The sequence below is a fragment of the Trachypithecus francoisi genome, unplaced genomic scaffold (assembly GCF_009764315.1).
Source record: "Trachypithecus francoisi isolate TF-2019V2 unplaced genomic scaffold, Tfra_2.0 Lachesis_group12, whole genome shotgun sequence".
NCBI lineage: Eukaryota > Metazoa > Chordata > Mammalia > Primates > Cercopithecidae > Trachypithecus > Trachypithecus francoisi.
The window spans coordinates 52,806,685-52,814,151 of NW_022681457.1; positions in this window are offsets into that span (position 1 = coordinate 52,806,685).

Consider the following 7,467-nt stretch of genomic DNA (forward strand, 5'->3'; position numbering starts at 1 on the left):
ACTTTTTTTTTTTTTTCTTCTTCTTCTTCTTCTTCTTCTTTTAAATAAAGCGAGGAGGACTTCCGCGGCTCGGCAATCCTGCTAAAGCTGGCAGATGCAGCAAAACTAATATGTGTAAATGCTTTAAAGCAATAATCTGCTTACAGCGACACTTCCCCGAACGGCGGCAGGACTGAGGGGGAAGGAGAAGGCTCTTGGCAGCCAGGGGAAACCGAATTGTTTTGACACCGCCATTGAATAGCAAAGCCTGGTGGATAATCATTTCATAGGATAATTGTGGGCAAGTAAAAAAATAATAAAAAGAAACTACCCACTTCACCCACCCTCTTTACCTTCTCTCATCAAAGTGAGCGATGAGTTCTCCTCATTATTTTTACCTTGCTCACAACATCACTGGGTCTCTTCTAAATGAAATAGATTTAATGATAATACTGAAGGTAAACGGAGATGGAATAATATTTACTGTATAATCATTTGGGCTCTGTTAAGCTCAGCACTTCCCCTTATCCCAAGAATCTCACTAATTGCTTCCAATCTGAAAATGACCAGGCAGACGTATTTTGCTGGAAGGTTACTTGCACCTAATGTTAAAAGGCATATATGTGTTTTTGTTTTAAAAGCTCATTTTCACCCAATTCCCCCTCTCTTCCAATTTTAAGTAGCTAATGTTTTGTTTGGCTGCTGTTTTATTTGCTGTCAAAAAGAATTTGATGCAAAAACCATTTAAGCATGTATACAACCCATGGAGGGATTCATTTGACCTCATTATACTGCAATAAAGAAGAAATCCAGTTTGTTAAATATCACCGAACCGCATGCATTTCACATCAGATCATAAGAGCAATGCTTCAAAAGATTATTCCAGAAAGTGCTTAGAAAGATGGAATGGGTTAACTTTGCTTGCCAGAAGGTGTTCTGACAAACACAGGAAAAGAGAGATATGTGCAGCCCCCTTTAAGAGCAGAGCAACTGAAGAAAAAAGAGATTTATGCTTTTAATTAATGGCAATTAAACCATGCCTGTTGGCTTGGCCTATGGCAATTGTTCCCTGCAAAAAGGAGGCCGAGCTGGTGACAAGCATTTGAATCCGCTAAGTTCTGTCAAGGGAGCTGACTCTGCAGGCATCAAAACCAAACTAAATCAATAAAAGAATTAAACTTTTATAAATTGCATTTTGACAAGTATCAGATACCGTTAAGCTTTGATATTATGAATTCCTTGGAGGTGATGCAAACAAGAAGGGCCGCAGTTAGAGATCCAAACAATCAAAGAGGCTTGTTAACATGCGCTGTCAAATGCATCAGTGCTATTAATTACTACAAATTAATGTGACTCTCTCTTCCTCTGGTGATTGGAATAATAATCAGCCAGATTCGTGGAATGAGCACAGAGAACATATGCAACCCTGCCAAAAAGAATAAGTTTTAAAAACAGTAGACATTTACAATCTTTGCGTTCAAAGACTGGATGGTTTTCTGTTGCCAGTTGTGACCTCACTTTACCCCATCTTCCTGATTCCTGGGATCCTCTTCATGTGCTTTTTCCTGTGCGATGACAGAAGGAGGCATCATCCTCTTGCCAATGATTATTGGAGCATAGAATAAAATCTTTATTGTGCTTCACTGAGGTGTGGGGGAAGAATAGCCCTATCCAAAGTGATGCTTTTCTAGGAAATGAACCCAAATGCGAGAAGTCCCATAATTTGGCCTCTTCCTAGCAAGAAAACTTTGCTTTGCAGTAGGCTTGATAATTAAAATTACATGATGCTTTCTCTCTGGCAGTGCAGTAGGCAGGACTCATGGGGAAAATAGGAACCCTAATTATTCCTAATAGGAATTCTGGGTACCCAGAATGATTCAAACAGAAGAATTTCCCCTAGCATTTTATGATATTCTACATCTACAAATGACCATTGCTGGGATTCATCTGTTCCCCTTCAGATCCACGTTTTAAGATAGAATGTGAGTTTCATCTTAACAGCTAGAAGAATTGTGATTCTAGACCTCTCCCCTACTCAGTGAAATGCCACAACAGACCAGAGCTAAAGAAATATTTGTCATCATTAAATGTAATCATTTATGTTTTCAAAAACTGTTTTAAAGCAAACATGCTACAAATTAATTAGTAATAACATACATCCTTGTGCTTTCTAACACATAACAATTTTTCTGTTTATTTTACTAATTTGGACATATTAATACCCTCCTTCCTAAAGTCTCTTTTTGCTTTTACTTTTTACTTTGTGAACCAATTGCATATGGTTTCTCACATCTGAGGAGTTTCCACACATTTGTACTGCATTTTCTTATTAATTGAAGAATGGAGTTTAGCCACAACATATGGGGATTTATAATTTGGGGATTCTTTTGTATGGTAGGCACTAAACATCCTAAAATATGAACAAGTTTTCTTTTAATCAAAGGAGGTACGGGGCAGAGGTGGGAGTGGCAGGGAGTGAGCTTCTAATCTCTTGCAGTTGGAAGTAAAATTTCTATTTGAAATAACATTCCGTCTCTTCCTATTGTCTTGGGATGATCTATGCTCTAGAAAATAATCAATTCGCTAATTGCATTGGTAGGCTACTATAGTTACTCTATGTTAGTTGGATGGGCTGTCTTAATTGGAGAGACACAGAAATTATAATAATGTACCTCCTAACTTGTAGTAGGAATGGTGCCAGGTATATGTGGTGTTTGGACTAATTATTTGATTTTTACTATTGACTATATCTAAGCGTGTGTTTTTAACATGGAGAGGAATTATCTTGACACCATCTGGTAGCAGTTTTTTGTTGTTGTTGTTGTTGTTTGTTTTTTTATGTCTGACAAAATTTAAAACTCGATTTGAAGCTTGGCCAGTGATAAATATGGTCAGGATTCTATGTGACCTTGGTCAACCTCTGACCTTATACATATCAGGGCATTTGTCTCAAACTGTGGTTACAGTATTTTATTGATGTGCCTAATCTGTTACCCAGGAACCACAGTTCTTATGATAGATAGGATATTTGCTTGGATAGTGACAAGCAAGTTTGGGATGATTTTTTCCCCTTTTTCATTGTCAAGAAATGAATCCTGGCTCTAACTCTGGATTTAAGTTTATGTTTCCCATTTCAAGGGCTTCTCAAAATCTGTTCAGAAAAAACATTAAAGGGGGAGAAAAGGGGAAACAAATGCTTATAAAGGCTCCATAGAAGAGTCTGATAGATAAAAGTCTGCCTCTAAAGATGTGCTTATTTCCTTCACTATGTGCTCTCTCTGCAAATGCAGAGGGAATTTATTATTGGAAATTTGTGTAATCATTTTTATATGATTATTTGGCAAGATGCTACATGAGCTTGAGCTTCTCTCTATTTTAGAAATCCTGGTTTTATTATAAGTATGCTTCAGTTCCTCCAATGTCTTTGTGGATTTGAAGGGGCTACTCAAGGTTTGTCACTTGTTTTTAACAATATAATTTTCTAAGAGTGGAACATTCTTGCTATAAGCCTGATATGTGATATGTAAGCACATATTGACCATTTGCTATTACTTTAATACTTCCTGGCAGCAGCAGTACACCAGGCAGAGTTCAAACAACATGTTTATTTGGAGTTCAGTATCCAAGCAAATCAAATTTGTCAGCTTTCTGTCTTTTAATAGTTTTTTATTTTTATTGAAATTCATGATAGCATGCCTTGATTCTAAGCGGGTGGAAAAAGTAACTAAAATGCCCCTGTTAATACAATAATGTAATGTCTTAATACAATAATGTAATTATCTTTTTCTGGAGAGTTAATTTACAACACATTTTCATTTACTTCATTTTTTTTCAATATTATTTTGAAGGTCACTCATTTGTAAATGTGCACGTTTGGTTATGAATATGCGTATGTATTTTCATTGTGCAAGGAGAAAGTTCTTTTGCCCCTCATTTCCTGGCTTCCTCCACCTTTTCTCCTTTTTAAGCTTATAAATATTTTTCTTTTTGGACTGGGAACTCAATTCACAAATTATATTATCAATCAGATAACAAGTTTGTGAATCCTCATGAATTTTATACAAACTAAGATTTAAGAACTATTTTTCAAAATTCTTTCTTGTAAAAAAGGAGGGGGGATTGGTGGTAATGAGAAGGGTATTCAAAATTTTATACTCAGGTAGAAGTATAGATGTACCTTCAAAGACACATTTATTCACATACATGTACACCGGTATAATCTGTGACTGTCGATTTCTCAGGAAATGTCTTCACTTGAAAGGTGAGTTATCTTTTTTTTTGACTTTGCTCATGAAGAAAATGGCAGATGAATGATCAGCTGTTCGTTATTCCTCACCATGTAAAGTGATAGATGAACAGACACTTTAATTTAGCCCCTTTGTGTTTGCACACAGTTTGAGATACTTCTGTTTTTTATTATAGTGTTTCAGATATGATATAGCTCCGTATAGTTAGTTCAACTTATAATGAGACAAATTGCAAATATAGATGTTGATATTTTTCTCTATTTATGACACTGAAAATTGTCCCAAGAAGAGATTTGCAGGAGAGACTTTGGATATTTCATAGGTGGATTAGTAACTAATGAAATACACAGACACACACACACACACACACACACACACACAGAGGCACTGATTTCAACCAAGTTATAGTTGCTAGAATTGACTATAGTTCTCCCCCATATGACAATTTTGTGACTTGGGAGAAAAGAAACAACAGTTTTACTTCACTTCACCACCCTTTCAGTAGTTTCTTAGACAGGGGGGTACAGAACTGGATACTACTGCTGAACTTGATTTGTATTTTTATGGTCATTATTTTTATGTGGAAAAAATAATGGCAAATGTTAACCCATTTCTAAAAACCAAAGAAAGAATACTTCAATAGATATATCAAAGGTTAAATATAATCGAGTTATAGAGCTTTTTTTTTTTCCAGCTAGCTATGCAAAATACTTTTATAATCTGATCTTTCTGTAACCCAAATTGTAAGATTTGGGACCCGAATATATTAACTATCAACACTACTGGTTGAAGATATGTCCATCTCTTTCCTTCTTGGCTCTGGGAGGTAGCCCTCTTTTCTTGACTTACCTGCTTGCTCTGGTTTGATATTTAGTACATTCTATTCTGCTAGTGAACCCAAATGCAAATGTTTAGTATATCCATTGAGTTACACAAAGTACAACTCAACAACCATCATCAAACACTTGCTTTATTTAGTCATACAGTTAAACTTTAGTGAACATGCCACTCTCTATTCAGAAATGGCAATAGGGAGTATAGCTCAGTGTTTGCACATTTCATTGCCGAAATGGTAACAATTCTGGCATGGTGTATGTGGTGCTTCTTGAGCAAAAAGAAAAAAATTAATATAGTAATGATGCATACACAAACTGATTTGCAGAGAGCTACATTGACCCCCTGAGGTCTTGGGCAAGTCATTAATTTAATGGAATTCTGTTTTCACATTAGAAAGAAAAAATAATTATGGCCAGGTGCGGTGGCTCACGCCTGTAATTGCAGCACTTTGGGAGGCTGAGGTGGGCGGATCACGAGGTCAGGAGATCGAGACCATCTTGGCCAACATGGTGAAACCCCGTCTCTACTAAAATACAAAAAATTAGCCATGTATGGTGGTGCATGTGCCTGTAGTCCCAGCTACTCGGGAGGTTGAGGCAGGAGAATTGCTTGAGTTGGGGAGGCGGAGGTTGCAGTGAGCTGCGATAGCACCGTTGCATTCCAGCCTGGCAACAGAGCAAGATTCTGTCTAAAAAAAAAAAAGAGAGAGAAAGAAAAAGATTATATGTTACATGTTATTCATTCCACAAATGTGCCAGACACATTTCCAATCCCAATCCCAGAACACAATCTCAATCACTTAGGGATTGTATCCCTAAGGATACAATCATGAACAAAATATGTTATCCCTGAGTTGCCAGACTTTGTAGGCTAGAGAAAAGAGAGAATACAATAAATGTGTTACAAGGGAGTTGATACATAGAATGGTTGCAATATTACACATGGCCATGGGAGCACAGGCGAGGGACATCTAACCAAGCCCAGAAATGGCACAAAGTGTTAGGGAGTGCTTCCTGGGGAAAAGTACCCCTAAGGGAAGGGCCTAAAGGATAAGTAGATATTGGCTAGAGAAAGGGAGATGGAGAAAGGAGGAGAGGAAAAAGTGTTGCAGGCAGCTGGAAAGACAGGATGTGGAATAGATACACTAAAATTTATGGCAAAATCAAAACATGAAAGTCATTTATTTTGCCTGAACCAGAGTTTGAGGGAAGACTTTACATATAAGATAAAAAGAACTTTCTAATATTAGAGTATAATTCTTTAAAAGTAATTTGTACTACTAGTCTTGATTGTGTAAATATCATTACTAGCAGTGACGGCCTTGAATATATTCATGTGACCATATTTACTAGAGAGATATCTAATTGATTCAGTAGCTTTAAAGGTTGATCTGTATCATTATATAGAAAAAAAATTGAGGAGACTTAACACATATTTTGTTTCTGCTGATCTCTCACATGTGAGAGATATAAAGCCCTCCACATACATTAACTCATTCAATCCTTAGAACAGTATGTGAGGAAAATTAGCCAGGCTTGGTGGCATGGCCCTGTAGTCCGAGCTACTCAGGAGGCTCAGGCAGGAAGATCTCTTTATCCCAGGGTTTTGAGGTTGCAGTGAGCTATAGTTACACCACTGACCTTCAGTCTGGGCGACAGCACAAAACCCTGCCATGTCTCAAAAGTAAAAGTAAAAAAAAAAATTGTGAGGTAGGAATCTAAGGGTCAGATCTAAGAATTACATCGTTTCAACAACTAAGTAGCATGAAAAAGATAGTTGACCGATTTGGAGAAGGTGGGCCTAAATCTGGCATTCACCCCGTAGTCAACTTTTAAGAAAAATACTAGGAATTAGAGATTTTTGTGTTTCTAGTAGTAAGCAGAAATGAAACCAATAATTTGGCTGTCTGTTCTATTTTGCTCACTTCATAGATTCAGCATATCGGCTGGGTGCAGTGGCTCACGCCTGTACCAGCATTTTGGGAGGCTGAAGCGGGTGGATCACCTGAGGTCAGGAGTTTAAGACCAGCCTGGCCAACATGGCGAAACCGCGTCTCTACTAAGAATACAAAAATTAGCTGGGCATGGTGGCGCGCATCTGTAGTCCCAGCTACTCCTGCTGAGGCAGGAGAATCGCTTGAACCCGGGAGGTTGCAGTGAGCCAAGATCGCGCCACTGCACTGCAGCCTGGGCGACAGAGAGAGACTTCGTCTCGAAAAACAAAACAAAACAAACCAACCAACAACAAAAAAGCATAGATTCAGCATATCTTAATGTTAAGTTCTTTTATCCAAGTCCTTAAAACGGGATCTCTTGCCTTTTACTTAAATGCTGAATTCTAAGGAAGGGAAGCTTCCTTCTATTGAGATAAAATCTGGCGTTCCATGACTTGCTCCACTGGTCTT